Source organism: Haliaeetus albicilla, chromosome 10, assembly GCF_947461875.1.
Source record: "Haliaeetus albicilla chromosome 10, bHalAlb1.1, whole genome shotgun sequence".
Taxonomy (NCBI): Eukaryota; Metazoa; Chordata; class Aves; order Accipitriformes; family Accipitridae; genus Haliaeetus; species Haliaeetus albicilla.
In genome coordinates this window covers 21,432,353-21,453,343 of record NC_091492.1, presented here as the reverse complement: position 1 = coordinate 21,453,343, position 20,991 = coordinate 21,432,353, and the positions used below count along the sequence as shown (strand labels likewise).

At 41.1% G+C, this 20,991-nt stretch overlaps 1 protein-coding gene across 6 annotated transcripts in view; it reads right to left on the bottom strand.

Moving 5' to 3' along the window:
* The window catches only part of NUP93 (nucleoporin 93), an 85,677-nt gene that overhangs the window by 43,148 nt on the left and 21,538 nt on the right, over window positions 1-20,991 (bottom strand). Inside the window, exon 1 of one of the 6 annotated variants that reach the window (XM_069793773.1) lies at window positions 3,675-3,813. The exons of 4 other annotated variants lie outside the window; for them this stretch is intronic. The gene's annotated coding sequence lies outside the window, so the exon portion shown is untranslated. Of the gene's footprint in view, window positions 1-622; window positions 646-3,674; window positions 3,814-20,991 lie in introns of those variants that run through there. One more of the 6 variants, XM_069793772.1, reaches the window with a different exon arrangement.

Here is a 20,991-nt window from a genome sequence, read left to right as displayed (position 1 = left end):
CCCTGTAGGAGGATAGGCTTCTCGCTGAATACCACAGAAAACACTAGCTAATAAGGGAGTAGTTTGGAAAGAAAAGAAAAGAAAAAGGCATAAAGGAGGTATACTGACAAGCTTGCAGTGTCTTGACACTGGACTAATTGTACATTAGCATCAACATATAGGCAGATACAATAACCCACTTAACCTGGCAGCAGAAAATTCATTTCTCAGGATCACATCCGAAAACCAAACTGCTGTCCCTATCAGTCAATGAAGTATTTCCCAGCCTGAAACTGCACATTTCTGATGGAACACCAGCAAGAAGGACAGATTATTAAACAAACCTGCTAGTCATTAACACCCAGTCTCCTCTAACCCACTTCTGCAAATTTTAGTGCAATCCTTCAGTCTCCCCCACCCCAGTAAGTGCTTTATCCTTCTGCCTGTCTGGCTGGGAGAACGTAACCTTGCTGTTTGCAAGAAATGGGGATGTTCTCAGGCTTTTTTGGAAAGCAAAAACATTACTGGTATTTGCACATCTCTTCCTTCACAATTTCAGATGCGTAAGTACAGTTAAATGCCTTCAAGTTAGTCTGAAACTGTATGTAAAAAAATAGTAATGAAAAAAATTGTTTCTCTTTACCTCCTCTGGATGCAAGCAGCGAGCCTGGCAGTGCTGAACCTGACACTCTCCCTGTTCTCGGGCTGACTCTAGCAGAATGATTTTGGCTGCCGTGCCCCTATCCCACAGCTGAAAGCCCACGTACCACCTTCCTGAACATTCCTCGGGAGCACTAGTTATCTTTCTGCTTTGGTTAAAAAAAATAAAAAAAAAAAAAAAGCCAAGCAAAAATCTTCCAGCCTCCATCTGTATTTCAGACACAAAGTGATGCATGCAGCAAATGCTCACTGCCTCGAAGGGACAACGCCTGGTTTAGAGACATCAAAATCCTGTCAGCACTGTAAATGCGATAACCAAGTTAAACCGGGATGCAAATCCTCAACCCCAGCATAGGTGGCTTCCCTTAGTGCTGCACCTCCACAATGGGGTTTCCCATAACATTTCTATTGCAATTTGAAGTCTCTCAGAAAAGCCCACATGGGGAAAGAAAACCTTTCCCAAGTTAAATCTACTTTATTTCGCTGATAGTGGCTGGCTAACGCTACAAAGAAAGAGCAAAGATTACATGCATTGTAGTGTGAAGAACGTAAGCTTTTTTTTTAAATACACATTGGAATTTCAAGAAAATGAGCAAATTTGAAGTTCAGCCCTCTTAAATAACATGAGATGATTTGGCAAAATCATCTGAGTTAGAAAAATAAGCCCAAATTAGGTAACCCGTTCTTCCTAAATATCTATAAATAAATCATAGCTACTTTGTTCACCTAATAGGTATTTTCAACACAGCAGTGTGTCCCTTGGAATAAACATAAATATTTTACTGACAGTGAAAAGCAAGCAATTTGGAGTTCATACATGTCATGATATCTTTAAATCCTTGATTTAAACATGCGTAGTCTTTAAAAATGGTGTTTCCTTACTACATTACTGATACATTTCACAAAGTTAATTATTTAAATTACCTATGAATTATTAATTACAGATCATTAAAATAAAAAACAGAAGTCTGGAATATGCCTGTTATAATGATACAATTTATATTTTAAAACATTAGGCATTATAAAGCTTGGAGAGAAAGGCATGTATTAAAATTCTTTTCTGCAACAAATGGTATGTGATAATAAACACTTTATTCTTTTCCAGTGTATTTCTCCTATTGTGTAATAAACCTAAGGTTTAAACTTTCCAGACTTGGGGCATGAGACCAGTGTGCTGAGGATACACCAGAGACAAAAGGTTTCCATTTTTCTCCTCCGGCTGTACTCCACCCTTGCTAAGGAACTCTCTAGCAGTGCATGCCTTTATTTGCACGTTGCATTAACAAGGCACACAAGCTTTCGGACTTCAATGTAAATGAAATGCCAAGTCCAGATGCTGCCAACAGATATCACAGAAAACCCTGCTATAAGAGACCTACAGCTAATTATTAATTATGGTGGCTCAGTCATTTTTCCATCCATGAATTTATGGAGCTTAGTTGAACTCTGTCTCCCACCCACTTCAGACAAAGGAAAATAATTTGCCACACTGTACCAACTGCAAAGATAATTGAGCCGTCTCCCATACAGGGTCAGTGGAGATGGCTTCCTCCATCTTTTTACACATGCAAACCACACATTTCATTGTCTTTTACTTGATTTCTTGCTGAGCTGCTTTTGTGGCAAGACCCCCCCCTTTGCACAGGTAATCTTGTTTAGAAGAGGCAACTTTTCGGCGGTGCTATGCCACTGTTCCCATGTCTCCCCTTCTCAGCAGTTCAGACATTTCTCAGTTGACAATAGGAAGAGTGCAGAAGATGACATATAGGCACCTTAACATTTGGGGAAGGAGACCCAAAGGAGGCAAGTCATTCTCTGCTGCAAGACCTCAGGCGCCGTCCCAGCACAGCACATTTCATTAACCTGCTTTTCTCCATATAGAGAAATAGAACTGAAAGGAAAGCAGCAAAAGCAACCCACCCTATACTTTGTCCCCGTACCAAAGCCAAGCACAGTTTCCAGTTTGCATGCAGCCTCTGAGTCCCTAGATCTGAGACTATTAAATCAGCTGACACCCACCCAGCTAGTCACGGCCACCACATTTATATAAATGTTAATTCCCTGACTGCTTCCCTTTACTATGATTTTACTGGCTTAACCCCTTTCATAACGTATCCTATTCACTTGAAAGAGAGGTGGGGTCTAGGCTGCAAACTCCAGTTGACTAAGCAAATACACTTCACCACCTCATTTAAGAGACAAAAAAAGCAAATCTCCAAGTGTCTTCGTTTACTTTGGGAAAGTAGAAATATTTCCTATTTTATTTTCATTTTTGTCCTACATTTGAAATCCTTACTTCAAAATAAAATTAAAGAAAGTTTAGCGTGTCTTCTAAATAAATCATAAGTGCATCTGTAGGAATAGAGGAAACAGAGTGGACCAGTATCTTTGCACCACAATGAAACCTAAGAGAAAAAAAAATCATATAATCAAGTAGCATCTTTATTTTTTGTTTAAAATACTTCCATAGACATTTCATAGCCTAGGGAAGAGAAAACAGGAATAAAGGCATTCAGAAAGTTATGCTACTGTATTTCTGCTTAAATGAAAAGCAAAGTCAGCAATGTCAAGAGGGTCTTTAAAAAGGCAACATGACTGAAACCCAAAGCAGACACTGGACTGCCCCACCCAACAGCTGCTCTAGCGAAGAATCTTAGAAGGTAAAGGCACAGACCTTAAGGTTTCTTTTCTGTGAGCAAAGGATGATTTCTCTAAAACTACCCACCTGTTCTCTTTAATTACTCACCTACAAATTTAAACAACCTGCAGCAACAGCACAAAGAAAAACCGCCATAGAAGACACCTGAAGGAAAACTCCCTCTTATCAAAGCAAGCTTTTTACCTTCATTTTATATATTTTTAAATATATACATTCCTACCTGTAGATCTCAGTACTGAGGAGTTACAAACCTGTTAATGCTGGCTGTAACTGCCACACTTCAGTTGCCTGGTATTTAGGCTTACACAGCTTATCTCTCTGTATTAACGCTCAAGTTTTCTCATCTTTAAAAAAAAAAAATATATATAAATCAAACCTGCAAGTCCTGAAATGGCTGAGACAGTCAAGAGTCCAGCAAGACAATAAGAAAGCAGCTGCTTTCCACGGCTGAACACCACTGCCTGTAAAGCATCTATATATTTTTTTTTTCCAGTGGTGCTTTATTCAAATTCTAGGGAAAGCATCAGTCTGAAACCAGTAACTGATGGGAGTAACAGTTTATAGGTTACAGAAGGATATTTTATTGTTAACGGACTGTACCATGTAAGAATTAGGAGGGGGTGAGGCGGCAGGCAGGCAAGAGGAGATGCTACTATTTTTTTTCCCCGAGCCACTGCAATTACTCTGATGTGAATTTTTGATGACTTCCGACATATTGCATGGTTAATAATCGTTTCAGCTGTCATGTTTGGTTAATGTGGAAAATGCATTTGCTGCATTGTGATGCAGCACTCCAGCCACAGACTGTAACACCAGTTGTGAAGCTATTCCCTTAACTGAGCTGCATGAATTTGCACATACCATGAGGCTGAAATAAATGGTAGTTTGATTTTTATACAGCAACAGAAAGCTTCTGCCATTTTAGACCTGCAGAGCTGTTGAAACAACTTGTACAGGCAGATAATTTTACTGCATATTAACTGGCGTCAATGTTCTTTAAAGGAGAGCTTTGATTCTCCATTGTTTTGCTGGGTTTGGTTATTTAGCAGTTAAAAGACTTACATACTATTTACAATAAACATCACTCTTTTTTGTAGCTTTGAACAGGTTATATAATTGTAAGCATATATACCTCAATGAAACTGTCAGCAGAAATGCAGCCCTGTTATTAATACAGGCTGAGCCTAACTACTTCTTCCTCCATATGATACTTATGAACATGTTTTTATATATAACATCTTACAAATGATTTCACAAGGGGTGAAAATATGCTGCTTACAAATAAAGAGGATTTTATTTGCAAAGTACCACTCCTTCACCTACACTTTACACATCAGACAAAAAGTATAAGGTTACGTAAAATACTAACATGTGCCTTTCATTGTCACCAATAGAAAAACAATGCTGCAAGCAATCGTGCAATTACAAGAGGAGATGTAAAACAGCAGAGATGAAACCATGCTAAGAGCCAGTCACCCGATGATTAAAGTCAGGCCAGTATATTCCAGCAGTCAGGTGATGGTGCCATCATTACAGTGCAGAAAGCCAGAGAAAAATCGAGAAACGGACCACCCCCATCTTAAAGAAAAAAATTAGAAGCACCAAAGAAATAAGGAATGCATTCACTAATACGCAAAACATACAACCATGAAGAAGTGTTTCACAAAACATGAGCGTAACACTATCAGGCAGTTACCTCCACAGGTCCCGAGTGCACATTTAACCCACGGTGCCAACACAGCTCCCATCCGCCTGCAAACTGCTGGTGACACTCCCAAATTCAAAGTTGTTTCTTTCTAAATCCCAGAATGACAGCCCTGCTGCAATAGTACTGCATTTCACAATTCAATAGTTCTGCTTACCAAATGCACATCTTGTATTTGCAAATACACATACACAAAAAATCCAGACTTGGGTTTCTACGTCTAATTTAATGAAGCACAGAAAGCTATCAGGAGAGCGTTTTACTGTGCATTAACATTGACGTATCTGCAGAATCACCACCAATACCACCAATTCATTACTTCCACTTCTGTTTTAATTAAAACAGCACTGCAGGGGTATTGGTTGGACACGAAGTACCACTAAAAATGGTGCAGCATATTTTATATAGAGAAAAAACTAAGTCTCTGAATTAACATTGTAGTCTCTGGTTTGGGAGCAATTCCCATTAACAGCGTTACGTCTGTACAAGGTGCTCCATGACTCGGGCTTACCTACCCCAGAGGCATCACTGGGCACCTTGCACAATTCAGAGCTTCACAAGTGGCAGAGTGGTCTCTTAAACACAACATATTTGGCTTTGAAACTAGCAAACTCGATCCTAAGGGTGATCTTCCTCAAACCACTGCAAGGAGCAAACCCTCCCTGCTTGTGAACAAATGAACACTGTACTGAATACCTGAATCCTTGTACCAGGAGTCTCATGATTGGAGAAGACAGGTCCGAACCCACCTACGTTCTTAGAGGAAAACTGCAGTCAGTTGCATTGCAGGGAAAACCATTGATCACAACCAGCTACACCCAAGAGTGCAAGCAAAGTCCCTTTCGGCAGAGGAAGGGTATACACTTGCAAGAATAGTTTAATTCTGGCATTCCTCCTGCATTCCTGAGTATCCATGCCTGGTGGTGTGTCCCTGCAGCCATGCTCGCCTCAGTGACTTGCCACTCAGCTCACACACACTGCTCTGGTTTTGGATGGCTACGCCGCCCTCCCCCCCCCCCACTTACCTCTGGTTTTCATAACCTACTAGTGGTACAGAGCCAGGAGCACAGAGAATACATAGAGTTTTTGCTTTCTAACCAAACCTTAAAACAGGTAAAGGTACCTGGAAAGACAATTGGCTTTTTGGGACAGGCTGTAGCCTTGTCAGGGATTTCAGGAGCGTAATGATCTGTCTGGAGCTGCTAGTCACAATTTAAAGGTGCTGCTTTTATCAACAGACATTCTCTGTTATTTTCTGGCCATGTAATGTTACTGCAGAAGCTACTCCCAATGGCAGAACTACACATTACAGATCAGCATAGTTTATATATATTTTGTTTGTTTTACATATTGCATTGCCAGCTCACAATGTTGCAGGGAAAGCTTTCCCAGTGTGGCTCAGCACAGCACTGTATCCCCTTACCTATGGATTTCTTAAAGCAACAGCTTTGAGGTATATGAACAGAAACTACTCACCCCAAATGGCTGTTAGTGTAAACAACTCTGAGTGGTAACCCAGCTAAGATGTCGGAACTGCTATCTGTTTCACTGGCAATCAATTTAGTGGAGTGTTCAGTCAGCTCATGCATCAATCACTTCTGCGCTCAAATGTGACTGTGGGAGAAGGGAGAAAACTATGTTCAGGGCTGCTGGGCCTCAGCTAAAGAAAATCATAAAAGTTTGCCATCCAGGTAGAAAGCATCATATCCCTAAGAGAATGATGATGCAAAGATCATGCAGAAGCCACTGGAATATTAATACCTTCCTCTATGTCAGGATCACTCCCTCTCTCCACCTCTGGGTGTCTACAATGACCTTCTTCCCCCTTAGGTACAGCTGCATCTCTGGAGTGAAGGAGATTCCTTCACCATAACCACAAAAATCAAAGATGCTATCACCCTTACCTTAAATTCAAGAAAAGCCCCTAAAACATGCTAGTCTACAGTCACTGTAATCTCCCTTTCTTTCAGTCTTGCACTGGGCAGGAGTAAGGGGAAGCATATGAACAGCATCCCTGGATCTGCTCCTATTAGCTCCCTTTTGAAGTCCTACAGCTGCGACACCTGCTATTATCAGCAAGCATTAGCCAGCAAAAGTAAGAGACATCACTGGCAGCAAGTTAAAACAGCAATAGGTAGCTCCTTTCCCAAAATCTTTTCTTCTCTGCTTAATCCAGCGCTGTAGCAGCAGCAAATACTGCACTGTCATACTGGGTCTGGAGAGTGCCTTAAAGCATTAGCTCCCTTCCTCTCTGCAAGCCTGGCAGGGTGATTATCCAGCATTAATGACACACTAGGTCTCTTCAGAATGGAGGGCTGTCATACCCAGCATGTTGCCTCTGTTTTCAGCTCTGCACACTCATCCTCTCCCTTCAGAGGGATGCAGAACGAGGAGCTGGAGGGTTCAGGAGTCTGATTCAAGCAGGTTGCAGTAAAGAGGATAGGAAGAAAATCCAGGCTAACACTTTCACATCAATACAGTTATATATTCGCATGCAAACAGTGCAAAGCAAAAAGTGAGATGGGCTGAGTGTATTATTATGCTACTGGCCTACCTGGCAGGGAATTTGAGCTTTGTAGAAAAGGACTAACTTTCACGGACTAAGAGAACATGAGTGTCCTGGATTCAGCTGGGATAGAGTTAACTGTATTCCTAGTAGCTGGTACAGTGCTATGTTTTGAGTTCAGTATGTGAAGAATGTTGATAACACTGATGTTTTCAGTTGTTGCTCAGTAGTGTTTAGACTACAGTCAAGGATTTTTCAGCTTCTCATGCCCAGCCAGGGCACCTGACCCAAACTGGCCAACAGTGTATTCCATACCATGGGACGTCCCATCTAGTTTAGGAACTGGGAAGTGGGGGGGCAGGGATTCGCCGCTCGGGGACTGGCTGGGTGTGGGTCAGCGGGTGGTGAGCAATTGCCCTGCGCATCATTTGTACATTTCAATCCTTTTATTACTACTGTTGTCATTTTATTAGTGTTATCATTATCATTATTAGTTTCTTCTTTTCTGTTCTATTAAACCGTTCTTATCTCAACCCAGGAGTTTTGCTTCTTTTCCTGATTTTCTCCCCCATCCCACTGGATGGGGGGGGGAGTAAGTGAGCGGCTGCGCGGTGCTTAGTTGCTGGCTGGGGTTAAACCACGACAATGAGTTATCCATAGCCAAACTAAAAACTGTAACTGGGAAGTGACGAGCTCCAGGAACATCTAGTACCATCATCACAGAGCACGCTCTTCTTGCAGGGGAAAAATAACCAACTCACTCAGACTGGGAGTCGCTGGCTTATTACAGAGCTCAAGAGAGACCTGAGTTTCAACACAACTTTCTGGGGCTAAATTTGCACCAAAAAAGAGGCAGGATGTAAACACACAGAGTGGGAAACATCCTGACAGCACTGATTGAGAAGCACTGGTTCTTGTGACCAGGTGGATGGGGGGTGAGGGGAAGAGAAACACAAATCCTGTAAAATTAGGAGGGACAGTCCCAAGCAGGAGAGAGGAGGGGGAAGCCCAGCCAAGCAGAGAGGATTAGCACCAACACTGGCAGCGCTGTTCCTGCCATCCACACCCCACACCCCAATTAACAATATCATTTGTCAGGATGAATGGAGAACTTGCACTCAATTCAGCAATTTGACAGAGTGTCACTGAACTACCTCATGTCCATATTTATCCAAGAGGCGAGAGCAGGAACCAGTTTTAATTAGAGCCTTTTTAACAAAGAACCAAGGGTATTACCCATGCTCTCACCATCAAGCGATAATTGAGATGTAATCGTTTAAACAAAGCGCAACAAGTGTCCATTTACCCAAAGCCATTGTTAAATATCTACTAGGAGATTATTTTCAAAATTGTAATGTGCCATGAATATGCAAACCACTTTCCATCTTTAGCATTAAAAAGAATAATCACCTTTTTAAAAAAAAGAAAAAAACCCCACAACTGGAAGCCAAACAGCTATTTCGCAGCAGAATTTGAGGAGTGTTTTAAACAGGCCAATGCTAATTTAAAGGGAGGGGGGAGAAGTGATGGCTCTGCTTTTGGGCCATTAAACTCTGCCTGGAAAGCCCTCTTCTGTACAGCATTAGTGCGTGCTGTAAGTCTGTAATTATACAGAGAACGTGTTAATTTTTAATTCAGAATCCTAACCCCTTTTTTATATACAAGCCCCGAATGTCAATCCCTCTCACAGATGACTATAAGAACCGACATGACCAAATTCAACTCTCGGTGGTAAAAGCACACTCTCCCTGGGAAGTTAGGCACTGCGCGTTGGAAAGCAACTCAACTCTGCAGTAAAATAGCTCTTTTATAAAACTGTCACCTCAGCATCGTGGCAGGCAAAATCCTCTCAACCCCACAGCCTATTAAACCAGAACCTTATGGTCACTGATATTCACACCTTCATTTCAGCATTCTTCTGTATAGCTACTGAATTTCTTAACACAATTTCACAAAAAGCTGAATTCCAACGTCCCTCATTCCCAAACACAGGGAAGCACAGGACGAGGAAGTTCACCTAATGCTGCCTAGAGGCCCACACCAAGTTAATGGCTGTCAAACACTAAGCCCATCTTCCCTCTCTTGTGACTCCTGCTGATGCCTGCAATCCACAGAGGGACCCAACTTAAGAGCACGCTTTGACACAGTCCAGCAATGAATTATTAACTCCAGCGGAAGCCGCAAAGCATCAGCTAGTAGCAATCATGATCCTTCTACGATGATTAACCAGAATGCAATTATCAATTCTCCTGCATCTCACAAAAAGTCTCTGCATTCTCCATTGCACAAAGCCCAGAAGGCACCATGCAGGCATGCACACTCACACATATGAAAGCAGAAACAATTCTGTGCTTTTACCTTTGTTTCTTCAGGGTTATATTATCAGTTGCAAATGGTCTGAGAAAAGAAAGCTCTGCCTTCCCCCCTGCATTACGGCAATTAAACATGGACTTGCATCACTGGAAAAAGAGCGACATATGCAGAATCAAGCCCATATTCTTAATTTCCACAGCAATTCAATCCACACAGCCACAGAAACCTGCCAGCAGTTTCAGAACCATCCTTTCCCATGTTATATCATGTAGCAGAGGCTGTTTCCAGCCCAAGGCCCAACTGGGCACATGTACCCATAAGAAGCTGTGGCTCCCAGCCTGCTCACCAACAGTGGACAGATGAAGATAGATGCATTCAGCTCTTACTATGACAAGTGCTGCCCAAAAGGGCAACCCTGGCCTCCCTCTGAAAGGCAGGCAGATAGGGACCACCCTGAAAGTCGGATGTAGGCCTGTGGGCCTCCAGCAGCATCCCAATGTACAGGAAAAACAACTTGCTCGGCTCTCTACCAAAAGAATCCAGACAGCTCCCAATATTAAAGCAAAAGGTCCCAAGAGGCAACAAACAGTAGTCATGGACCTAAGAAGACCTGCTGAATCCTAAGATGCACAGGGATGTTTGCCTGGGATGGGATACCATGCAGTTCCACAATTAGCAGCAAAGAGGCAGGGTGAAGACAGCATTTTAGGTTTTCCTTAGCAAAGAAGCTAAATTTGTGCTTTTCCTTTAATTACAGCTGCCAGCTCTGAAGGAAGTGGCACTAGAACTACTGGCCTGCATGGGAAATGAACACCCACAGGCACAATGGTTAAAATCGACCACAGCATTGCATGCCTGCTTTGTCAAACCATCCTTGTATTTTTCATAGTGAAAGTACAACTGAAATCAGTATTGGCATCTCAGCAGGCTTAATTAGAAGTCAGGTCTACTCTGTTCAGGTCTTTATACTTTGCTCAGAACATTAACGTCCAAGTGCTTTCCAGCCCTGCATTAAGTGACTTGACTAACATCTGTCACATGTTTGTTCTCTTCTCCCTTTCCTGGGGGAGCAGAAATGCAGCGTTCAAGGGGATCACGAAAGAGCCAACAACTGGGACAGGAGATTCTTCCAGCCCTGCCTCAGCTGCCTCACACAGAGCACATCCCAGCCATGCCTGCTTGGTTAATGGTTTAATATTATCGTCATCACTGTAATGATTAAGAAGCTGTACATATTAAAAGATGGGTTAGCACCAAGTCTCCTCCCAGTAACATTTCTATGCAGAATTGACAGAATTGGAAGACAAATAAAAATCTGTCCTTTGCAGACCATATCGTCATTTGGAGTTTTATCACTTCATTTCTCTGCCTAACTCTCCTTGCCTTGTCATTTTACATTAGACAATACTGAGGATACAACTTCCAGCAGAGGAAATAAAAGTGTCCATCTCTTGCGTTTGACTAAAAAGGAAGACGAAGGCATGAACAGCTTATCCTGCCTTTAAATCCCTTCCATAACACAGGTACAGAAGTTTCACCTGGAATATCAAAACTAGAAGACTGAAGTCAGTGATTTTATTTCTTTTGTGCTCATATGCCTTTCACCTTTCCCAGTGATCCTCCATCTATACATCTCTAGCCTTTTTATGTTGAAAAGTACTTACATCACCTTGCTTCTGAGTTATCACCGAGTAATTCTTTGCAAAGACAGTGGCAAGTACTGAGATAGCTAGAGAACGGGAAGAGCTAGAAGGAGAAAATTGGGAGGGATCAAATCTTAGAGCTCAGTCAAGATGATGAAGGATCGACAATGCTACGTGCCTTAAGGTCAGCTAGCTGTGATTAGGCAGACACTTCAAGTAGAAGCAAATGTCTGGAGAAAGGTCAAACTCAAGAAGATAAACTTGGTACAGAGATTTGGAAACAATGGGCTGCTGGGGAGGAGATCTTCACCGCCACCTTCTCCCCATCTGTCCATCCAAACCCTCCAAAACTGAAAGTAACAGAAACCTGAGTTACAAACTGTCAGATTAGAAGAGAAGCAAGGACTCATTCAAGGCAAGTGAGGGGAATACACACAGCTTTCATTTAATGCAATGTGCATAGCCATACAAAATGGGGATTAGTCTTTCACAAAAAAAGAACAACCTTTTCAAGTGTATAGATAAAGAGACTCTCAGGAAGGCACAGATGCTGACTCAGAAAACTAGTAAAAGGACAAAGTGACTTTCAAATAGAGGTCACTAGTTCAAACATGAACTAGACCAGTAGTGGTCAAGACTAAAGCATCTAAAGACTGATTAGCAGTTTAAACAAAAACATGTTCCTTCAGCTCCTGCTACACAAGTGCTTATATTGCAAGCTTACTGCGGAAAGTAACACAGAACTTACTTTCTGTCCCAGCACTGCAGGAACAGCCAGGGCATCGGTGGGTACCCAGAGACCAAGTGCCTGTCACCACAGTCACTGCAGAAGCATGAAGGCTGCGCTGCTCCATTTGCTCGAAATGGGCAAGTTATTTCTTTCATTTGTGACTCTCTACCTTTGTGTGCTCACTCCGAATACTATGTTAAGCAAACACTTCCTTGTGGACCAGCTGTTTCACTAGCATGGTAATGATAAAACACATCAATGCATATTTTTATATAAAAATATTAGTTGCTAAACAATTATGATGTAATATATTATTCAGGTACTATTACTGAACTAGGGTCTTGCAAGTAACATTAATTCCTGTGTATATTTATTGGAAGTGAGGACATGCTGGAGGCAGAGATAAAGAATACTCGATTCCTTTTTTAAAGAAAACTTTATTAATATTTGCTCCAACCAAGATCTTCCAGTTGCTGAAGTTTAATACTACCCAAAATGCATTTTCCCTAGAGTCCTCCATTATCAGCAAGGGCCTTTCTTCCAAGTCCACATGTTCTTTCAACAGATTCTCTTTGCTATCTAATTTGAGAGCCTTAGGTGTTAAGCATTCAAGGAATGCAATCAAATCCTGCCCCTTCCAGGCCTACTGGGACACCTATTAATTCACCCTCCTGGAGAGAGAGAGAGAGAGTTTATCATCTCTTGCAATTGCTAGTATCTAAAAAAGTGGAACAGGGCAACTTAAATTGGCATTGCAATTATTTAAGGTCTATAAATAGCTGTTGCCACAGTGTAAATTAAATTGCTATACGGTAACGTCCTTTCTTTTCTACCTTTGAAAGCTAAACTGATTAAGTCAGGTAAGCAGGGACCATGCCATACAAGAGTCAATGGAAAGAGAATACAAACACTTAGAAATTGTGTTGTACTCCCCACAAAGATGAGCTAAAAATCCAAAGTAGCTTATTAAGTTCACTCTTTCTCACTTAGTAGGAAAGAGAAGAGACTCATTTCCAAATTGCCTCATCATCTGTCACCCAAACTCAAAATATTTAAAAGTCACCATAAAATTCCACAGACCAACCACAGTAATTCAGTGGATGTGAACTGCATAGCCAAAGAAAATCTGAAGTTTTTCTCCAGCATCTTTGTATGTTTTGGAAAGACAGCTCAACAGTGACAACTGTCTTTGCACAGAATGATCAGATTTGGCAGGCTACTGAAAGAGGGGAATGGAGAAGGTCACATGGGTGGGGAAAGAAACACTGAGCCCAAAAACTTCTCTGGCAGAAAAAAAAAAAGTAGATTTTAACATGAATACCAGCACAAGCTTCATTTTGGTAATCGCACCACTCACACTGGCATTTGCTTCAGAGATAGAGCAACCGCTACTTCCCAGTGAGAGAAAAACATCTATTTTTTTGGCAGAAGTATCATACTAATTTGTTTTAAAAAAAGTAGACTCCAACAGGCAATAACCCTACCTTACACAATCTTATTATTTAATGGAAAGCTGAAATGACAGGAAAGGGACTGCAGCAAGTCTTGGCTACAAGTCTGTGTGAGAAAGATTAAATAACACTCAGGACAGTAGCCAGAGGGCAAACTCTTGGCTCATCACCTTTTGTCAAGTGTTTCCTCTCCCATTTGGTAGAGCAGAAAGCTGTTTCGGTCTCCCTTAATTTCAAGTACTTGTTTCTAGCTGTAATGAAGTATTTAGGCTTTGTGTAATTACTGTTCTTCATGGCAGGTTGTAACAAACAAGCAATACTGCCTGATAGAACCAGATAGCTGAAACAATGTAATTTTCCACCAGAAGCCTGTTCATGTTGCCCCCCAAAACCAGAGACACACATAAACCAAAGCAAGCTTAATCCTTTTTGTTTTGTGAAAGTTTGTATTTCCATAAAAGGGAGACAGAAGAGGACAGAGAAACGGCAGACAGAAAACTTTAGGTGTACCTGAAGGAGCACTGGGTGCCTGTTCCAGAGAGCAATTAGAACAGAAGGGCTTGGGGTAACTACTGGCTCACTACAGTGGCAAACAATTCATAGCAATTAAAGTTTCCACCCCTGTCTACCTTACCAATACAAGAAAACCACCACTGTAATCAGGACAGCTGCTTTGTACAAATACTTTTCCTGTACAAGAGCAATAGCATCAAGCCTTCCATATCTTTCTCTTCAAAACCTGATGCAGCCTTTTCTACAAGCTAGAAAGCTGTCAAGTTAGTAGCATGGCCCTGAGACCTGAGCAGGGGGGACCAAGTGGAACATGTACCATTAAACAATTCAGGGAACCACCGTTGGGAACTGAGCATATATTATAGATAGTGCTGCAGGGAAGAGAGAGCAAGCCCTGTCTCACATCTGAGAAGAATTACAAGATGATGACAGGCATGTTTTTATGGGCAGTGCTACTAACGTGCAACACACTTGTGAAGCAATACAAACAAAACTTTCCTCTAAAACTACTATTTGTTTTTTCTAAACTAATAAATTAAAGAGTCAGTAATATTACTCTGCATCCCTTGAATGTCTGTCAGCAAGCACTGGGCATCTCAAAGATGAAAGGTGGAAAATTTTAAGAGGCACAAACCTCAAAACATCAGGATTCCTGTCTGTCTCCCCTGTCTTCTTTTTAGCATCTCCTACTTCAGAGGTTCATTTCAGTATGTAAATGTTAACAAATACAAAACAACAAGGGAACTCAAGACTTGCCTATTTATCTTTTTTTTTTTTAAACCCAAACCACATTAGTACTTTTGGATAGCCAAATTAGATTATAAAATGCAGGACTTCAACATTCTGGCACCAAGCCAACATTTTAATGGACATTCAAACACTAAGGAAATGGTTGTGCATTAAGCCTACCAATAAGTCAACAATCAATACCTCAGTATTACAGTAAAAATACAATGCACCCTTTATAACTGCCTCTGGCCTCATCCTTCTTTGTCAAGCTCAGCTCTAAATAAAAAAATATAAGGGAGTCTTGAAGCAAGAAATGAAGTACATATTATTTCACAGCCACTGAACATTTATCTCAAAGTCTGGACCTAATTGGTCCTCTGGACTGTACAGATTTTTTTTTCAACTGTGTACTGACAGGGCAGAAAAGTCAGGAATAAAAAGCACAGAAGTTCAGACACAAAATTAATCAAGCAGGTCAATAGGTAAGAGCAGCAAAATAAAGAAACCTCAAACAGCTGAACCCCAAGCAACTGCAGATTAGGAGCCTGGTTCCAACTTCACCTCCTAAAAGCATCTCAAGTCAAAAGAAAACAAGAAAGAATTGCATCAAAGTATACTAACATCTGGGTTTTAATCCAATTCATAGATTTTAGTTGCCAGCACAGCATCAGTCCTGTATGTCCCCTCTCAATGTATTCTATCAGTTTGATCAAATGAAGCCAAAGGCAAGCTCTGCAGAGTATGAGACTTGGACACCCTCTGGAAAGCATGAGTATCAGGCAGTATTGCTTTGCAATAGAACAAATGCTTTAAATTTAGTTAACTCTGGCTTCCCGTTCTGACCCACGGCCATAATGCTGAGCCACTGCTATATTTCTCAACAGCAGAAAAAAACCCAAGGTTTATGGATGCTTGGAGCAGCTGTGTATGTCCACAGAAAGGTTCAGGGTAAGCCTGTTTTTCAGGGAGAAATGGTGGCAGGCAATGATCCAATCCTGTGAAACCCGAATTTAAAAACAGGAGAACAAAACTAATCAAATTGATCGTTTTTATCTCCACAGCCTAGTAAGCTCAGGACTGAAATGGAACTTCACCATGGAATGGTTAAGCCAGTGTAATAGCTTAGGTAAACAGGCTAACTGAATTCTCCATTTTCTTCTCCGAGTCTGAAAACACACAGAGGGAAACAGAGAATGACTGTTTCAGAAATCCCTCCACAGATCCCCTACATTTATTTGCTAAAACTACCTTGCATCCCTGGAGTTTCAGTTATAAACAAGCACACAGCAAGGCTAGGAATTTGGAAAGACTTTTTGCTCCTGTTTTGAAGTTTAGGCATCTGCACCTTGAGGTTGAGCTCTGCAGAAGGACCCAATGCTGCAAGTCCAGCAGCCAAGGAACAGGGATACACAAGTCCTCACAGACCACAGAGCAGTTCACAGGAGCATGACCCAAGCTCAGCAGCTGGGTACACATCCAGCAATAGGCTAGGCCAGACCTCTGCTCGTTAGGTTTTGCTACTTCATCTCACTCTCTCTACAGTCAGGCATATCCTAAATAATTCATCTCAAGCAAGAGTTGCCACACTAGAAAATCCTGCTGCATAAAATTATTATATTGGGTAGCAGGCAGTAGCGGTATTGACTCAAGTTTTAGCCTATGACTTTAATCAAACGCTAGCTTAAAGGTATGCATCACCACAGTTCCAGCTCAGGGCAGCAACTAATAGCAGTCTTAGCATAATTTTAGCTCAGAGAAGCTGAAGATCTCCAGCCCAGACTGGTGATAGCCACTGCAGGTGTCTTTACAAAAAAAGGGTGGTTTCAGCAGAGCTGCTAGTGGATGGGTGTTTGCAGCACAGCTTCAATTTCCTGTTTCAGGTGGGGAAAGGAGCTCTGCTGACAGTCACTGTACCACAGAGGCAGCCAAGGGCTGTGCTTCTCAGCACTGCCAAACCAGAAAACTACTGATGGAGAGAAACAACCTGATTTTTTATAAGGTCTGGTATCTGAGGGAGGGGAGGTGGAGGCCAGTTAAACGCTGTTGAATACTGATCAGGACCATGAACAATAAAGAGGTCTGAGGAAATAGTAAAAAGGAGAACATCCGTATAAGCTTCCGTATAAGCTTCCACTACAGAATCGCAGTCTTGTGAGCCCCAGTGGTAAATGCAACTTCTATTTCTCAGGTGAAGAAACTGATGCATGGGAAGGCATTTCTTGAACTCAAAGTGAAGCATAAAATCATGACAAAAACTGGATCAAAATCCAGCTTTCCCAATTTCCTGTGCTGAAAAACAGCTGCCATAGAAGGCTGTTTTCTAAGTAAATATACCCATCATGGGGTGCCAGTCAGGCAAGGATCCAAAAATTCAAGGGTCAGGCGCTATTCAATATTTGAATCAGTGTAATAAAACACTACATAAATATTTAAACTGGCACTCATGCTCCAAAATACTCTTGGAATATATTTCAGCCGCTTGCTTTCAAAGTTTGTAACAGACATTCCCTTCTTCCTTCTGTCCTGTAGAACCTCTGAAAAAAACCCATTCCCTGCTCATCCACAGTACATCTGACAGCAGTTTGCTGGTTTGTTTTGAATGTGCTGCTTTCAGCAAGTACAAATGGATAAATCTGAAGTGTTGAAATCCTATATCCTTGGCTCTTTATGAAGCCTTGTTCTAAACTCCCCCCCCAAACAAAATAAACCCGAAACAAAACTCCAGAACACTCTAGATTTTAATACCTCATTTATAACCTCTGGCTTCAAAAGCTAAATGCTTGGGCTCCATTTTAGCTGTTCTCACAATGTGTTCTATAAAATAATCTAAGGTGCAATTTGTCATTAGACACAGACTATGGAAGACACATAATATTTGCTTAGATCTGAATACAAATCTCAAGAAGTCAAAGCACAGTGACAAATGCATTTTGATATTCCCTGTGCAATTGAATCTCTTAATTGTTTTCACTTGACAAAAAAATAACACCAGTCATTAATGTAAGTTATGATTATGAGATTGTAGGGCAACATTTTGCTATTATTAGTCATTACCTGTGCTGCCCTGCGCAGCCCCTACTTTTAAACTATTCAACACTCAATGAGATAGAAGTTGCTGTAAATGGAGGTAGAAGCTATGCAGATGCATACTGCCAATACTCCACCTCACTGCACACTCTAACAATCCAATCCACTGAATTGCAGCTCTGCTGGATATTCCAGTCCTGATATCTCCACAGTTACACTTAATACCGATCAGCATCATTTCCCTGTGTGTGTATATCCTAGGTCTGTCAGTGAAATTGTGCTCCAAAACAGCTGAAGTTTCTCTTGAAAATAAAAGTTTAAAACTCTGTTAAAATATATTTCAGTAACACCTACATTCTAAGGATCACTAACAGTTTTTTGTAATAAACACATCTAACTACTGGTCACAGAAATTTGACATAGCATTTGACATCTGCAGAGTTTTGCTTCTCCTACTGGTAGCAATGGCTTGTTCAGCAGATGCTCCTAGTAGCACCTATGCAAGTCCTCCAAGAGTTTAGTAGTAAAAACAAACAAAAACCCAAAACCAAACCCAAAAAAACAAGAAATGAAGGACAGCTCTTTCTTAACAGTTTTAGTTTTACTGGACTATCAGAAGTAACACACAACTAAATCTTTGGTATTAATGCAAAAGGAAGACCCGATGACCTTACAGGTAAGACTACTCTGTCAGAGTGTTCCGTGGTGTATCAAAAGGTACTGCTTTCATACAAACACTTTGAAGGGTAATGCTGCACTTGAATCATTTACACTCATGATGGCCTTGGAAAGGAAGAGTCCAAAGGAATCAGTATGATCAAATGGAGTATGATAAATCAGTAAGCTCAGGAGTTGTGTTTAAACTCTGAGGTCCTACCTACCCTGCCCAAGAACAAAAGCCTCCATGAATTTACACATTTAACAGAATTCAGCTTCTCATGGAATTGCATAAACTACACATTCAGCTTACAAAAATAAACTGCAACACTTGCTGAAAAATAAATTGTGAAAGAAACAAAAAGCCCTTTTCTTTAGTCACATGTGACAACAATTCAATTTCACTGTCTACTGCATGCATTTTATATAAGGCAGATAGGTACAGGATACTGGTCATGATAGTTTTCAATTTATCACTCTGGAACTTCAGTTAGAGAAAGGATGAAATCAAGCAAGCCATTGCCTTTGACACTAGCAAAAGAGCCTCACTAATGAGAAAGCACAGCCTGCCTGGCTATCTAACACTCTTCAGTAGCATGTACAACCAGATTGTAACTGTTGCACCAGATGCAGTGCAAAAGTGATCCTTTGCCTGTTCAAATTGCTTAAAGTCAATTAATCAGCATATAAAATAGTGCCAGTAAAAACCACTTCCATTGTTAAGTGGTGGCTATCCTTTTCCTGCTTCAGCATCTGACTCTTTCCAATTTCAAAGTTTCTGTGGTAAAGGTTCACAGAAATCAGAGAAAAATTCTGTTTCAAGAAACCAGTTAAACACTTGCTCCTACAAAATGAGACACATGTGGCCATGGACCAGGCAAAGAACATCTTCTGCACAGCATATTAATATAAAGGATACAGGCTTTAGAGAAAAAGGGGAAAAGCTTAAACCATCTTCTTTGGTGTGAGATGGCCATAACCATCCAGCATGCTCACAAGAAGACAAACACTGAATTTGCATATCCCAGTACCAAGGTGTGCTCTTTCCTGTAGATGACAACAATCAAGAGTGCTAAAGGCAAAAAGATCCACCTCAGAGGTCTGCATAAAATCAATGAATTTAGAGACTCCTCTGAGGTGGCAAGATGAACCTTCTCTGGATCCACAGGGGTACTTCCCACATGCAACATGTTCTGCCGAGCCATCTCTGCAACAACATGAGTATTTGAATTGTGCTTCCCACCTTCCTCTCAGAATATGTCGTTTCAAGCAACATTTGTTGCCAGGATGCATTGCTAATACATAATATATTGGCTGAAAATTAGTATTTCATCTCAGAGAGAAAATGTTACAGGCACATCTTAAGAGGCAATGAACACAGAAGAGTTTGAGGAAGAAATCTTGTGAGACAAACAGAGCAAACTTATAACGAAGAGAAGATAGATCTATTGAGACAAACAACTAAATCCTGCCCTTTAAGGTAGACTGCAGATTCAATCCCCAGTGCTCATTTTACTGCTGGAAGGAGATCTGTTCTGCTATTCTGCTGCAAAAGGACATTATTTCTCCACAAAGCTTAGCTTTGGGTATTTATTATAGGGATAACTTCTGACTGAAGAAAAGCAAGACTTGCTTCTTTTTTCCTGGTGATGCTTTGCAAAAGGCATGCCATTTCTGGCATTCCTGGGGATGGCTGGACTCACATTTAATGTTTCCTCCCCAAACCCAGCACCCCAAATGTCAGCAAGAACCATCCAGCCTTCAAAAGAAGCCCCAGATTCTTTTCACTCGTAGGACTGCCCCACTGACTCAGTGGGCCTACCATAAACAAAGGGGCAGGAGAAAGCCTAGACATCCCTAGCTGCCTTCTGACAGCTTTCAAATGACACAGCATAACACACCTTACACGACTGAGAGATTCCTCTGAAAGAAAATGCAAAAGGCTCGGACAAAGCAAGCAAATACAGTAACCCAGAGGAGAGAAGGAAAGTAGTTAACAATTCTGCTAAGGTGACTAACAGGAATATAACTGAATGACAAGTTACAGATCAACTCTCAGCCAAAGATTTTACACAACTAGTTGATGGTAATCCCTTCCCAGTTCAGCTCCCTCCCTGTTCTAGCAACAAGCCACAGGAGGTGTCCATCTTGAGTGCCTATTTCCGTAATTCACTAAATAAGCTTATTAAAAACAGAAAGCATTGAGAAGACACAAAGTTTTTTCCTCAGAAGAGGAGAAGAAAAAAATAAAAATCAAGAGGACATTAGAAGATGTAGAGAATAAGGTATCTAAGGGTATAAAACCACAGACAAACAACAAAATATTTACATCCTACCAGCAAATATGAAGCCAAAACATTAACCTCAAGTCAAATAGCAAAACAAAAATAAGAGAAGTGATATTGATTCTCTGTATCTG